General features: G+C 35.8%; 1 protein-coding gene across 1 annotated transcript in view; it reads left to right on the top strand.

Moving 5' to 3' along the window:
- Positions 1–16668, top strand: part of LOC306808798 (DNA excision repair protein ERCC-5-like) — a 546121-nt gene that overhangs the window by 264935 nt on the left and 264518 nt on the right. The window lies entirely within an intron of this gene.

Genomic DNA, 16668 nt, shown 5'->3' with positions numbered 1-16668 from the left:
CAGGTGCTGGTTTGGATGTACTGTCTTTCCCATGCAGTGTCTCCTGATGTAACCCATCAAAGATTACTTAAGTGAGAAACACAACCCCTCTTCTTCCACAGTAAAGCTGTAGTCTGTCCAGATTGCTGGGAGTTGTGAGAGGAAATTAGGCATGCCTGCAGAAAAATATTATATGTTCCTGAAATCTAAAAGTTCTTTTTTCGAGCATGTCCTTGAAAAATTGAAGCTCTGCTTTGGGGAAGGAGGCTGAGTACACTGGTGAAATCATTTCTTAGAGACCATCACCTGCTTAAGGGCACATTGGAGAGGTGATGTTGGAAAGCTGCTGCATTCCTGTAGTTTCACCTGCAGTAAGCAGTTTAAATTAAATTATATAGGATTAGTTCAGATATAAAATGGTCTCTAGCATAAGCCCCAGCCATTTTAAAAAAGTAGGTAAGTTTCTCCCAATACATATTTCATTTTATTGCAATAGTTTTATTCCTTGTAAATTTAAAAGAAAGAATAAATAATGGTGATGATCTAAAAATACTTCCACTCATAGAATGAGCCATCAAAGTTTATCTAGTAATTATAATGACATATAATTTACAGAAAATATATTAGTATAATTTAAATGTTCCACATGCTGTAGAAGTGCCAGGGGCAGCAGCAATGACTTAATAAAAAATCAATTAAAAAATAAAATTAAAAGGTTCAGGATGTTTCTGTGTGCAAGATGAAAATGAAATCTCAATAAAACAAATCTCAATAACTACTGTGCTATTGTGAAAGCTGAAGGATATCCCATGTCCTTGAGCAGGCTCCAAGATAGGTAGCTCAAGGTGGGACACAACAGTTGAAAAGGAAAGAAAGCTTAGAGCAAAACTGTTTGAAACAGAAGGGAATCTGAAGAAGCTTGTTCCTTTCAAGATATTGTACAAGCATGGCTGTTCAGGTTCTGTGACAAAAGAGAAAGTCACACTTTCCTGTCACCATTCAAGACATTAGGATAACTATTTTGGTGAAATTCAGAAGCAGACATTTTTGCTGTATTTCTTGCTTGTTGGGAAGATGCTCAGTCCAGCCCTGGAATAACTCAAACCTTATTCTTAGATTTCCATCCTCTATAAATCTGGCATTAAGTTGCAATTCACTTGCTGCAGATGCAGCACAGGCATCCCAGCTTTTGCTTTGCCTGCCACATCTACATATCCCATTTTCCTTCTAAGTGCCCTCAGGAGTATCAGGGGTCAGCTGTCAGAGAGAGGGGATCACTGGAGGGCCTTTCTTAAAAGCCTGGAACATGATATGTACTTGAATTCAGGTTAAAATAATTTTGCACAGAAAATGTGGATGAGTGGAGTCAGATTTGAGAAATACTTCACAGTTCAGCCTGCACTTCATGTTGGGGAGTTCATATGTTTGAGTTTGAGCTATGTAAACCTATCAAATAACTTCAGCCCACTAGGTACGTGCTATTCCTGCAATCTTCATAAGATATAAATTCCCTAAGTTTGGACTCATCTTCATCTTAGCTCAGCTCCATTTACTTACTACCTTTTAGAAACCTCTGTTTAATAGCTGCCAACTGTTTTGAAATTCTGCTTGTGTGACAAAGCCTATGTTTAATTCACAGCAATCAGTAGAGGCCTCAAAAAACTCTTTGCTAGGAGCTCTTCTGCATTCTGATGGCAGGCTACTTTGTTTTGTCTGATGTACAGATTTTGTGTGTGTGTGTGTGTATGTTTCAGGCACTTTCTGAGGTAAGCTTGTCTGACAGGCTGCAGGGAAAGACTCTCATGGGCATCTCCCAAATGGAAAAAGAGTTACAAATTAAATTGTAATTTATTTGTTCTTAATTTAGCTGTCAGAAAAATTATTTTAATTTGACAATCATGTTAAATAGACATACACTCTTGGATTGGTAAGAGTATTAGACCCTACTGAGTCTGAAGTTTTGAAAAACAAAATTGCTACACTCTAATACTGTATGTTATATTTCAAGGGACACTATCCAGATAACTAATGTTTTCACTTTGCTTTGTCAAAAAGAAAAAAATAGTCCACCAAACAAAAAAGTCATAGAAAAACTAAAAAATATTATACTAATCTTTACCTAGTGCCTTTTACAATGAAAAAAGAACATCCCAGAACATTATTAACCATGGAGACACATGCATGCACTTTTTTTTTGTGAATAAGGTCTAATGAATATTTGCCTGAAAACAGATTGCAATTCAGATAAAAATTAGGTTTGTCTAGATGGAGCAAAGAAGTGGAGAAATTCTGGGCCTGTCTATCCTAAATAGCTATATATATATATATATATATATATATATATTCTTCTGAATTCTCTTTTCACTTGATTATAGAGGAAGTCTGGGCAACCAGCTTTAAGCTAAATGCCTAAATTATAGATGACTAGTAAAGGTGAACTCCACACCCAACTTTTTTTAAAAATTTTCTTCTTCCTAAAAGTGTACACCTCAGAAAGTCTGAAGGGCAGTACTGGTGTCCCAACACCAGCCATCAGGTTTGGAAGGATTGGGAAGGAATTGTGTGTTTCAATCCTACTGCAATGAATAAGGACATCTTCAAGTATATCAGGTTTCTCAGAACCACACCAATCTGACCTTGAATATTTCCAGGGATCCATCACCTCACCTGGCAACTTGTCCAGGATTTTATATCATCCTTATAGGAATAGACTTCTTTCTTCTATCTAACCTAAATCTACCTTCATTCAGTTTAAAGTCATTGCTCCTTTCCTATCACTACATGGCCATGGAAAATGTCCCTCTCCAACTTTCTTGTAGCCACCTTCAAGTACAAGAAGGCTGCTCTAAGGCATCCCCAGAGGCTTCTCTTCCTGAGTCTGAACATCCCCAGCTCCCTCACCCTGTCTTCATAGGAGGGGTGCTTCAGCCCTCTGATCATCTTTGTTGGCCTCCCCTCAAAAAGAATGCATGATTTGGGAAATAACCTTGACATTCCCTCTACATTCACACTCTTCAGTCGTCTGGCATTGAGTACAATTCCTGGTTTGTGGTCTGGGGGGTCTTACCACATTCTGATTTCAGATGTAAAAATGCGAGTGATACAATGTGATTTTTGTTCACCAGATAAAGATTGAAAATTCAGGAAGCCAGTTTTCTGTTGAAGATGTAAAGACAGATCAGATAAAGAAAAAACACTGCTTAAGATAGTGTTTACAGCAAAAAATAAGAGTGTTTTTAGCTCAGGGAAGCTAAATCGAGATTGTGATCTCCATGTAAAATCTGAACAGACACAAGCTAGTGTTAACCTCAGACCACAATCTGAGATAAACCTCAAGAAGGACACACAGAGCTGACCTTCACTGGTCACATCAAGGCATGGATATAGATGGCTATCTCATTGTTTGAGACAGTCTCTTGTTTGTCTTAGTCAAAACCAATGTATTTCTGTCCTTGATTTACCCTTATTTCAGTGACACAATATGGCTACTTTTCCAGCTCAGAGGTGACATATTTTCTATGCAAAACAGGATTAGGCTATAGTTTTCTGCTGTGATCTTTATAGGGAAACAGTTTCATTTTGGAAGGTCTGCTGTTATGGGGCTGAAGTGCTAAGTTTATATTAAAAATTACTGTACCTTTCCAGTTAGTCACATCTTTTCCAAAGCTTCATTTCATGCTAATTTGTTCACACGTTAACCAGCATATTTTAAAGCTTGCTGTTTCCTGATGGAAAGTGATGCTGTTGTTGCCAGGTACAAAGGTGCTTTGAAAGTTATATTGCCTCATTTCAGTGATTGAATAACAGGGTCGGAGTTACCTGAGGGAATGTGTTTTGCCTCTTTTTCTAGAGGTTACATTCCCCAATTATAAGAGCTCTGTCCTTCATTTAGAGAGACAACGGTGGAATGAGATACTCTGCAGGATATTTATAACTGTCTATTCTCAGCCTGCTTCATTGTGGCTGGTTAAAAGAGTAACATATGGCACTGTAGAGAAACAAATTATTATTCTTTGATAACTTACTTAGGAGCAGTTGTTCTAGATGACTTGCATGACAGACTCTTAAAAACTGTAAAAAATATTGACATAAAAAATGTAATAAAGGCATGTATTTTTCAGTTTTCAGAAAACCTAATACCCTTTTTAATGTGTTTTTAAATTTCCATACATTTATCTATCCTTGCAAAAATCTTAAAAGTAGTCACTTTTTTCAGAGGAATTGCTATTTATGACTAATTTACTGTGGACCAAAGTCCAAGAGAAGGCTGACTGTTTCAGACCACCATCTACTTAGGGCTATGAATTTGAAGATCCAATGCAGCCATTTAAGAGAAGTGGTCGTAGAAACTAAGTTAAAGAGCGTTAGTGAAAATATTGCCCCATTGTGGCATAGCTTTATTAGGAAAAGAAAACCAATCTTAGCTCAGAAGCAACTCTCTTCCCAGTTTTGTTAACAAATCTTAGAACATTTCAGATTTTTAAAAATTGGAATAATATCCCCAAAGATGCAGTATTTATTTTAAAAATTTGCATTTGAACATAGGCTTCACAGTAGCATGGCTCATAAGGAGAAGGAGAGAGATTGACTGCCAATTTTGTAGGTTGCAGAGTAGGAAAGAAAGAAGAAAACTCCTAAAGTGTCATGGAAGAGACTAACAGCTCCTTGGCTTATAGACTTAAGTTGTGATAGCACAGGGGCTGTAGTGTTGCTCTGGGACTTGCTGTTGAACAGGGGGCTGAAATTCATGCTATGCTTTTTCAAGCATAATTACCTGGTCTTTAAATAACTGCAGTGAATTTTGCCCCTGAGAAGGATCATTATCCTGAATGACTCCATTTGACTTTTGATCCGTGCTCAAACTAAGAAAAAGCAAAGAAGAAAAAGAAGTTAATTTCCTTGTCACCATAAATTATATTTCTTGTATTTGTGGGTAGTTTATTAGAATTACAGCAAGACAGGCTAGCATACAATGTTTTCCTTTTCACAAACATTAAAGGCAAGAATCTACACATCACTTCAGGAGGAAAGAACTACATCTTCTAGTTAGCCAAAGGGAGAGATAATTCAGATTTTAAAAAGTACCTGTTGGCCTCCTGAGTAGGGGAAATCAGGTTAATTTTATGTATCTATCGCCACAATCAATGGAACTGCAAAGCCACGCTTGAAATATTGGCCTAACAAAAGAAACATCTTATCTTACTGCATGATCAGGATAAGGCTGTTTGTACAGTAGCCTGGAGGGGACATGGCTGGGACCTGGAGGTTATTCTATGCCGTTGCTGGAGGTGGAGGGAACAGGGAGTTCTTTCCAGGGAGAAGAGATCCCTTTTGGGTTCTGGCCCAGTATGGTGGAGGGACCGACCCAGGCATTGCTTCCCTGTGAACCATTTGCCTCTTTCTTGTACCTTCTGTTATTAGTATAGTTGCCTTTACTGTTCATTTTCTTATCTCACTGCTGTTTCCAGTAAATAGTTTTTATCTCAACCTGTTATCTTTATTTTTTATGCCTCCAGTTCTCCTCTCCAGGCCACTGCAGGGGAGGGAGAGGGAGAGGGTGGGAGGGAGAGAGTGGGAGGAATATAGTTTAGTGGGAGCTATAAATTGGAAAATACCATCCTTAAACCATAATATTTATATAAAAGTAGTCTATACATAACTGAAATATTTTGTTACAGCAAGAGGACAGCATAATAATGGAGTTAAATCTGTTGTGCACACAGTTTACTTTGTCAGCTTTTCCTGGTGTAAGGCTCGTATTTCTCATGTTCCTGTAGGTCTTAAGGTAGATTGTTTCACTCTGGTGGTGACAGTGGGAGCTGTTAGAGCAATTTGTGAGCATCTGTAGTTCTTTGATGGGTGGAATGTGATGTTCATCTTGACAATTGTATTTGTTATCAGATTTGGTTCCTTGTAGGGGTGGATTTTGTTGTTGTTTTAAAATTTCACAAACATATATTTATACATTTTTCTTATTCTTTGTTTTGAAGACATCTGAGTTTGTTGAATAGTGTCTCATCCAGAATAGACAGCAGTGCTTCGATTTCTGTATTATCTCTAAAACCAGTTTCAGTTACTAGCAGGTCTTAATTTCTTTAGGTGATTACTGGTGAATGGTTTATATGTGTGAGGTTTCCCATGACAAGCAGGTTCCTTTGATCAGCCCATGCCTGTTCCTCCCTATACCACATTTCCTGTTTTTCCTTCCTAAGACTTCTGTTGTTGTGCCAGGCCTGCCTTTCTCTACATTAAATTGTGAGAGAATTGTAAATGTCTCATTTCATTACTAAAATAATTCCCAATATTGCTATATGTATAAAAGGATGAGTTTTAAACGACACAGTTAGACAAAAGTAATTAGCTGTGGACACTGATCAATTAAAGAAATCGTTGCCAGCTAAATCAAATCATAGAGAGAGTAGGCAGATGAGGAAAGTTTCAGACATATATATAATACCTGGCAAGCATCACAGCTCACAGCCCATATCTGGCACTGGCAGTTCCAGCATGGAAGGCTCATCAGTTTTGCCAGTCTCAGTAAAACAGCTGAACCCTGTACTGGTGTTTATGCCCACCCAAGACCTAATCAAGGTCCCCATCCCCTCTATGCCTTTAGTTCCCCTGCTCTCTTTCTGCAGGATCACCCCTGAGCAGATGCCAGGCTGTGCTTCCGCGCTTTCTTAGTAATTCCCTGGATAACCTCCTATGGCCTGGTTTTCCTGGGAACAAGCTACCTGAAGTGCTGGTCCCACAATTCTATTAACACCTCATTTACAGTGGTGTGAAGATGGGTGTTATGCAGTATTAATAAATAAAGTGCATTTCAATGAATCCAGGTTGCAAGTCGCTGAAGACAGTTAATTGCCCACCGATGAGACAGGGAGGCAAAACCTACATATGAGATAAAAATATTAGAAGACCATTCACCCTTTTTAAACTCTAAACTATTTTAGATAATTGCATGCAAAATATTGCACTTAATGACTTTTAAGTTTTCAGATTTCAGCATTAAAATTCCAGGAAAATTCACAAAGATGATTGTTCCAAAATTTTGCAAATGTTCAAACCAAAATTTTTTATGCCACCTCTTGATAAATGCTATATTCAGCCCAGATAAAACAATTTCTATTAAATCAAACTTAGAGATATCTTTGTAGAAATGAAATAAGGTGGTCTTCTTTCCTCTACAGGGTGTAGGTAATGAAGAATCTTTGCAATACTTGCCCAATCTAATTCTGAAAGATAGCAGAACTCTTGTCTTGAAATCCCCTTTCTCATAATATTGATAATAATAATGACAGGAATCCTAATAATAATGATGCTTTCAACTCAAGGTTATATTTTGACAAAGAGGTATGAAATGGAATGGAGAATTGGGTTTTAAAGTAGAAGTCATCAGGCAGTATTAACTCTAAAAATTGCTGCATGCTCTCTTTCTAATAAGTGTTGATATGTTTTGCATTCTAACATTGAATTAAAATATTTTCTATGTCCTTCTAAGAAGAAAGGACAAACAGCATAAAAATATAATAATTAAAAGGACAGAACACACATTTAAAATAAAATGTAATCTGTAATCTAGTTGTTCCAGAGAAAACTCCATCTGCCATAGAATATTTTAGAACTTGCTCCACCGGAGCACATTATTCTTTCCCCCTTAGGCTGTCCAGTTGCACTTTAGAAAACTCAGCAGTTGGTATGATGATTTCTTTTAAACTTTAGGCTATGAAAAATCATTTCTGATTAAATGGACTTGAGAAAAGAATTGCAGCTGATTATATTCTGAAGGTACATCAAAAGGGACATATTTTCAACTCTTGTGTGTCTATGTGCTTTCTAGATTGTTAACGTATACCCATTTTACTGTCTCTTAAACAATTTTACCTTTGTCCTGTTTTGCTTAATGTATAAATATTTTGAGGCATTATTATGATTATTCTATATCTTCATTCTTTGTCTCATGTCTAATTTGCATTCATAAATGTAATTATTTTTAATGTGATTAGTAATATATGCTGTCAAGTAAGTTTGGGGTTTTTTTAAATTAATAAAAAAAGTAAGAGTTGTACCTTAACAATTTTTGATTTTGTATAGCAAGAAGCTGTAGATGCTTCACAAAATATCTCTCAATCAATGAGAAGAGAGGAAGTGGAACCTAAAGGTTAATCAGTTAGCAAGGATTGAATTTTCTTGCAATGTATTAGATTTTCTCTTTTGAATAGCAGCAATCCTGACTAGCATATTATTCATATAGGCATTAATACACTGTATTGCATTGCCATGCTCAAATATAAGGGTTCAGTTGGTGAAGTTTCTATCAAAAAAATGCTACAACTGGTGACAGTTTTAATACAGGCACAGTGCTGGTTATTTTTGTTCCATTATATTAGAAAGCTGCATATCTAAATTTCCCTGAAATTTAAACCCAAACTAGATATGTAACAAAGGAAGTATTTCAGCAATGGGTCTAAACAATCTTAATAATTGCTGCCATACCTTACAACAATATTAAAAGTAATTTGTCTGTTCTTCCTCCATCTTTACACTATTTCATGGCACATAATATGTTGCACCAGGCTTGTTATATTTTTACAATTTCTTAATGTTGAGTATCAGATTTAAAAAAAAAAACTTTAAAAATATAATTTCTTATGTCTTTTTAGGTGCCTTCCCATGTTATTGTAATTCATATAGGAAACTCCTGGTAATTCCCAAGGGATATGAGAGATATGATGTATTACCAAGACTGACTTTGAGTTATTGTAGTCTGGTACAACTTGTTTAATTTATCTTTATGTAATACTTCAGAACCTTTTCTTTTCTATTTTCCTACTTATTTGTAAGTTTTCGAAATTATTTCCAAAATTTGCAAATCTCAACATCTAGTCTTTCCAGGAAAACCACACGAAAGCCAAATCACTTAAAATGTGTGGGAAATTTAATATGACACACTTCAAGATCTGAAGAAATAGAAAGAAATGAGAAAACAGAAGGTTGTGTTTTCTAAAGTGTATGGCTTTGAATTGAGCTTTTGCTCTTCATACACATACCACCCATGAATTAAAAATTCTTAGAAATAGTGAAGTTAATTACCAGACACAGTATTTCAAAGGCACCTGTAATATCTCTGAAATTCTTAGAGTAAAATTTTCACTAAGGGATACATACCTTACCTGAGAAATTTATCGATTTATGTGGTTGACAGATATATATGTCCTTTTTGCATGGATGAAGATGCTTTTTGAGCTCATCTTTGCTCAAAAAAAGAGGCAAAGATGGAGTTCTGCATGGTAGGTGATGTAATAGTTCAGTTTTTCTCTGAGAGCAGTCAAACATGATAGTATGTCATCCACAAATTTTATGGATAGGGAGGCTAAAATGATCCTTTTGGCAGATCTGCATATGTTTCTCTAGGGACTATCATTGCTGAAATTGTATAAAACGTTTTCTGTGTTTAGCCCCTTGGCAGTGTCTATGGTATGCTATTTCTCCATCCGGCTGAACTAGGTGTTTCTCCCTTTGTGTCATCACACTGTGTGTGTCTGCTTTCCTTCAGACCTCCTTCTGCGTGCTCATGTAGCTTTTTCACTACACATAATGCATGCCAGTGGCAACATGAGCATTTCAACAGCTGTGCCCTCAAATAAACTTGTGGCTTTGTTCATTATTACTGGTGTTGACAGACCAAGCTCTGTCTGTATGTAAGTGTAGGCAAGCTGTAAATATATTTTTAAAAAACAGAGGCATGTGCCATAATACTGGAGCAGAAGGTACTACACTAAAATTTCATCTGTTTAGTCAGTACTGAAACCCACTTTAAACTTATCTATTTATTTTTATGGGACACAGAAATAAAACCTTATCTGATATTTTGTATGCATCACGTTCTTGTTGTTGCTTTCCACCAAAGAAGAAAACATGCAATAGTAGAGCTGCCAACAGAAATTGGAAAATAATGAGATTTAGGATAACAAGTGCCTCCCTGGTGGAAAGAATAGCAGGCTTTTGCCATCAAAAATAAGTCAGGTCTCTGGAAATTTTCTTGCTGTTACTGAGAGGCCCTTTAGAAGTCTTTTGACTGCTTAGCAAATGTGTTAACTTCAATAAAAGGGCTAACTTCACTATTACACCTCCTGCTGTAGTACCTGTTTGTGACAAAACCCAAACTATGGACCAAACCAAATCTTTCTGACATTCTAGTTCTAGTCCTAAAGGGATGAACATGACTGGGATTCTCCTACAGCCATATTGTCTGCATCGAAAACAAGGCAGTGATTCTGTATAAATTATCTCCCTCTCTCTGCCCTTTCCAACCGAGGAAGAGACATTTACTCTCTTGTAAATTGACTGCAAGCCAAGCTTAGTATGTTCAATAATGCTCTTTATGGAGAGAACCCAATATTTTATATTGACAAAACATACTCAAGGGCAAGGGCTGATTAAAGCCAAACAATTAGGAGCAAGACATCCAAACTTTGCAGGGCTGCTTGTCTGTCCATGGCACTGTGTGATGAGGATGGCTCCATGCTCAGAAGCTGCTCTGAACACAGGGCTTTTAGGTTGCTGGGCTGAAATATGGATTTTCTGAAATCCTGCTTGTCTGGCAATGGCTACTTCACCTGCATAATAAGATTAGCAGAGCCACTTGAAGGACAGAGAGGCTTTGCCAGTCAAGTGAAGATTAGCATCTTTTACAGTGGCAAATACCTGAAACAGACAAATCTTTTCTGAAAAAGAAGACATGCACAATGCTAGAACCAGCCAAATTATTTAGTATCTATGAGTTCTTGATTTTTGCTGTGGTTGTTCAGTTAAGAATAAATGCTGTTCACAAACCTGGTTGAACTATGAAACTAGTGAATAATTAATATTTAAATGCATTTGAACTTGAAAATTTATGTTTAGAGAAACTGCTCCAAAAAGTCTCAGTTATAAAGCAAGGTAGATAGAAAACTCTGCTCCACCAAACTATTTCTGCCATAAGTCTGCAAGTGAAAATTCACAAACCCACAAAGCACACTTTACCTCTCCTGGAAAATGAAATAGACCTGGAAAGATTACAGGTAAAATAAAGCAATTTCACTATGACACTAGGTGACATCAGTTGCACTTGTTTTATGAATAGCAGGTACTTGGATATTTTATGCCAGTACCAAAAGTAACAAAACCTAAAAGAGAGTAGAAGTATATTGCTTTTATGCATGTGTCTTGAAGCAATTTGCTCTTATTATGTCAGCATGAGTTACTGAAATTAAATGGAATGTCAAGAGATTTTTAAAATAGGGAAAATACAGTGAGCTATTGTCAAAAGTTCTGTGGTGAATTCAGGGGTTTCTGGTCAATCACTCTTTTTTCCACTTAGACTCTTGTGAGGTATAGGCAAACACTGAGCTTTTCTCTGCTAGTTTAGGTCAGTAGTGACCTGCAATGCACTTTGCCTGACCAGAGTTTCTCCCGAGCAAAGCTTGCCAGTCACACAAAATTACTTAGTGGTTTTGGGATCCGGACATATATATAGACAAGGGGATTAATGGAGACTACCAGCAAGCTAATTTAATGTGTACCATAAATCAGAAGTGAAAGTTATTCTCCTGAGGGGTGAAAAAGGACCTAGTGCATTAAAACACTTTGATACCTTTGATCTTTGTTGTTCATAAAACAAGTACTTTCTAAACACCTTTTAACTGAAACTGAAAGATACACCACTGAAATTAACCCTGGTCTTTCTAACCTTTCTTTCTTAGTAAATGTGTAACTTCAATGCTGTCCTATTACAATTACAGATTTGCAATTGTTTCACAATGTTCAAAATTCCTTACCTGAAATCTGGTTTTATGCCTAATGAGCTCAGAATCATTCTTTTCTTTAAATAGTTCTCTACTTCTGTGTACAAGAAGACTGTTGTACTCCCAGTTAGACCACTAATAGTTTCCAGTTCTCTTTCACTTGATACTATTGAGATAAGAAAAGACTGTTTATACATCCCTGCCCTTGAGCAGACCATGCACCCATATAAGTGAGAGACCTGCTGAGGTTAATGGAACTGTCAATTTAATATTACCATTCCAAGTCCTATGATTTCTGCTTGCAATTAACTACATGTGGTGTTTATTATAAAATATCTAACTTATTAATAACACTTACATTTTTTACAGCCATACAATCACACATACATATATATTTAGCTTTCAAATTGCATTGATCTTTTATTTTAATTGACTTACTCTTATTTGGCTTTTTTTTTTTTTTTTTTTTTTTTTTTAAATAAATGCCTGGCTTTATCTCAAACAGATTCCGTGTCCATGAAGTTTGGCCTGGCCTGTCTAAATACTCTTTGTTCCTATAGTAATCTGATTAAATTTGCTTCTTTTTTTTTTTTTTTTTTTATTTTTTTATTTTTTTTCTTTTTTTTTTTTTTTTCCAGCTATCCCAATTTGCAAAACCTCACTAAGTAAGTATTTCAGCTATGGACAGAACTTTTGTTCAAAAAAGAATTTTTGATTCTTTCTTTGTTGTGTATGTGAATAATGGCCTTTATATATGGCTTTCATAATATGCTTCATGAAATGACAAAATGAACAATAATGAATATATATATATATATATATATTTCAGATGTTAAAGAAAGAAAAAGTCAAAAAAGCTGACCCTTACTGAGTTTACAAAAACATGAATGTCAGTGCCTACACGGCCTGACTGAGCAATCACAGTGAATCCATACAGCTACTCATGCCTGCCTCTGTGGATTGTACTGCAGCCTTGGCATCACCATCAGGCTCAACCCTCCTCTCAGATGTCCTTTGTTTGGAACGTGCAAATCTAGAGGGAACTCAAATAAATGTGATGAAGCATCTCATTTCCTCTGCTCCCACTTCCTTGGTGATACCATCAAAGCCATGGCCTCTATGGGGAAAAGAGTAAATGCCACCTACACAAGATTACTCAGATGTTGATATGTTTGCAATGACTTCAAATATTTAAAAGGTGAACATTTAATTTTAAGGGGTTTTTTATCTCTATAGACTGTGATGTACAGGGTGATTCAGAGTATGACTCAGAATGCCTGAACTGAAGCAGTTAAGCACCTAATTTTAGGTGCAATCCAGCTGGCCTCAGTCTAGGCTGGTTACACCCCTTCTTAAGATAAATGTTTCAGATGGTTTTAGATGCGTCACTTAAGAATTTCCTCCCCACCAGCTGATATAATGGCTGATTTTTCAATTTCTCTAAATGAAGCAGATGAGCTGATGTCCTTAGACACCTAAATTAGATGCCCAAAGTCAGGATATATGACTGCCAGCTTAGCTGTTTCCCTTTAGATACACAAAAAAACCTCTCTGAGGATCACTCAAGAAAAAGAGGAGACTTTCTTTAGGAAAGCTCTGAAAAGGCCAAACTTCTGCCAAGGCAAAGCACAACATCACTACTTAGCTTCAATTACAATGAATATATCAGGGATTATAAGACATCCTTCTATTACAAGACATCCTTCTATTCAATTATCCCTACCTAACATTTTAAAAGTGCTCACATCTAGGATTGCGTAAACTGGGAACTGAGTCAGGAACTCTGACAACAGTTTTTGTTACAGACTTTCAACAGCTCTTTTATTGACTTAGACTCAAAAGTGCCAAAGGAAATGAGGACTAAGTTATAAAAATATAATTTCCTAAACAGTTTTTTTTTTCAGTGTAAACTGGAGGAAGAATAGAATTCTTAATTTCAGGCTGTGCCTTGGGGAACAGTATCAACTGGTAGAGCTCACACTTACTTGGGGGAGATGATGAGGTGTTTGTGGTTGCCTCTGCTAATGAACTGGAGAGACTTTACTGTAGCTATACCTTAAAAAAACTTTAGGCTGATTTTTTGGTATGAATTATGAGTAAATTGTCCATGGGAATGAAATTCTGGCCTAGAAAATTTTCCTGAGAAGGGCATCATTAAATACAGTCATGGAATCATGGAATCACAGAATCATAGAATCATAGAACCACAGAATCATGGAATCACAGAATGTTGTCCTGGGTTGGAAGGGACATTAAAGATTGTCCATTTCCAAACTCAGTTCTATGGAGGGCAATAGGCAAGATAGCTGTATAATGATTCCTGGCTGGTGTTATAGCAGTATGGGAAGAGAAAACACCTTGCCAAACTGGAACAAAACATTTTGAAATTTCCAAATTAATACTTCTGGAAAATAATTTTAGCAGTGAAAAAAAATTCTCTCATTTTGAAATTTTCATCAATATGTGTGGAAGACAACTTCTACTTTCACTAGCAATGTATTGCTGTTGGTTATTGTTTCTTGACTGACTTTTAGCATTTTATAAGAGGAAAGGAGGCATTGTTATTGCCATTTCATTGGCAGAAAAATTGAAACCTGATTTGAAGGGTACTCCCTAAAGTCAAGCAAGGTTATTGTAATGACCACAGGGGAAATTAAAAAACCTTGCAATAGTTAAGAGATATTTTTGCTAGGGCATCTGTGTCTTGAAACGCTCTACATCTCTTAGTTAAAATAAAATTGTCTTACATAACCTGATTGATTTCAGGAGTTAGTAAGTGATTTTCTGTTCCCTTGGTAAACAATAATTCATGCAAACAGATCGACTGAGATTTTACAGTACTACTGAAAGGAGAAACCAGTGCTTGAGACTTTTTACAAATGAAAATGACAGCATATAGGAAAAAAATGTTAAAAAAGGTGGATAATACACAAAATATAATAATATTTAAATCTAGGCTTATTCTTTTGAAGCAAATAATATTAAATGAACTGATTATAAAAAAGGCCACTAGTTTCTTATATGTGGAAAGAAAACAGACATTAATATCCCAAATGAGCCCATATCAGTGAATTTATGAAGTAATGTATGAACAGAAAACACCTGATATCAAAGCCATTTGCAATTATGGGATTGTTTACAAGGAGCTGGAAAAAAATGAAGATGGATTAAATGTTTTAGGAAATGTGATAAAAGTTTTGTTGGTTTGTGCTGGTTTTGAAAGCTATTTTTCTGGAATATATTTGCTTTTAGCTTGAGTTCTTATGAAATGCAAGTATCATCACTTGCTCAAACAAACCATACATTTTAAACTACTATTGACATCAATGTCAGCACAAAGCAGCTTAAATTTAAAAATTTAAAAAAAAAAAAAAAAAAAAAAAGGGAGGCCTTAATTAAACACATAAAATGGCAATATCTTGGATGCTTTAATTTTACTGTGGAAAACCAACATATGGTATTATGCTCATCATTACACACATGCACACACATATATATACATATTTGCTCTAATGTATCACCATGGCCAGAAGAATGAACTCTGTAATTCTTTATGCAGCAGCATAACAGGAAAAATTGCTTCCTCTTGATAGGATATGAGAATCTAGTAAGCCTGTTTCAGAGGTGTATTTGTCTCACCTAACTTTAGACACCATTAACACAGAAATCCACATCTCAGCTAATCACTTTAGGCACATGTAGTATTCTCCTGACCCACATTAGACGTATACTTTAGGATGAGATGAAGTCTGAATATAAACCCAAAAGGGTATTTAAAGATGGAAGTAAAAGCACATACTGTGATTATAGAATTGTATCCCTGGGAGAGAGAAAATTTTACCCTCTGCTTATAAAATTTTTAAGAAAGGTGTAGGAAATTAAGATTGAAAATCCAGATGCCAGTATGAAAGCTTTTCAGATAAAAATAGTTAATATGCCATCTAAAAATAGTTAATATCAATCCTTTCCCCTTCATAAAAAGATTAAGGTTTGGCACAACAATTACTTCCTAGTTTTCAGTAGTTGAGATCCTGCAGATCTTTCCATGAGGAGGTTTCACAGATGATTTAATAGCACCTTGAAAATACAATACACTACCTCATAATGTAAAGGGTGCCATGAAATATTTAAATATCAATGGATTAAGATGGAAAATGCCTAACAACTTTTCTTGTGAAATCATATCTCAACTATTTTGGATCCATTTTAAATCTTAAGGGATCCTTCTAACACCGTTATCTCTGAAAAAATGATGCAATAGTTACATCTGTAACAAAATTGCTTTAACCAGGCCTTGAATTAAAACCCACTTGTATTATTACTACAGAATATGAATTCCAATATATCTGTAATGGCAAAGTCTCCCGAAAAGCTCTTAAGCAGAAGAATTACTTGGCTGAGCAAACCAACCTACTAAGCAATTTTGTGAAAATTAAAATTCATTTCCTACACAGTACAGTTGCTGGTTCACTATAGCCCCAGTAAATAGCTTTTTCTGTTGATGTTTCCCCTTTTAAAATTGGGAGGAGCAGTCATCCTATTTCTTTCAGTTCAAGAGCCTTAACACCAGCTGAGCAAAGTGCTGAGGATTTGTGAGACACATTTAGGTTTTTATTTCACAATTATCTAACTGGTAAAACCAATTTAAGCCAAAACAACAAAACTCACTCTTCCAGTGGGGGAAAAAAAACCTAAAAAACAAACCTAAAGCAAACAAAACTAAAAAAAAAAAACCCCTTATTTTTGCTTAGAGATCTCACAGATGGAAGAGTCAATCATTATTTAAATACTGTTATTCTGTTTAAGATGACAGTGCTGCTGTGGCTGTTTAATCTGTTCTGAAGATTTCTTCAATATTTTGTGAAAAGATTGCCCTGCACAATACAAGTAACCAGCTTCTGCT

The sequence above is a fragment of the Erithacus rubecula genome, assembly GCF_903797595.1.
Source record: "Erithacus rubecula genome assembly, chromosome: 1".
Taxonomy (NCBI): domain Eukaryota; kingdom Metazoa; phylum Chordata; class Aves; order Passeriformes; family Muscicapidae; genus Erithacus; species Erithacus rubecula.
The sequence above is the reverse complement of the archived record's forward strand: the minus strand, read 5'-3'. Positions and strand labels throughout refer to the sequence as shown.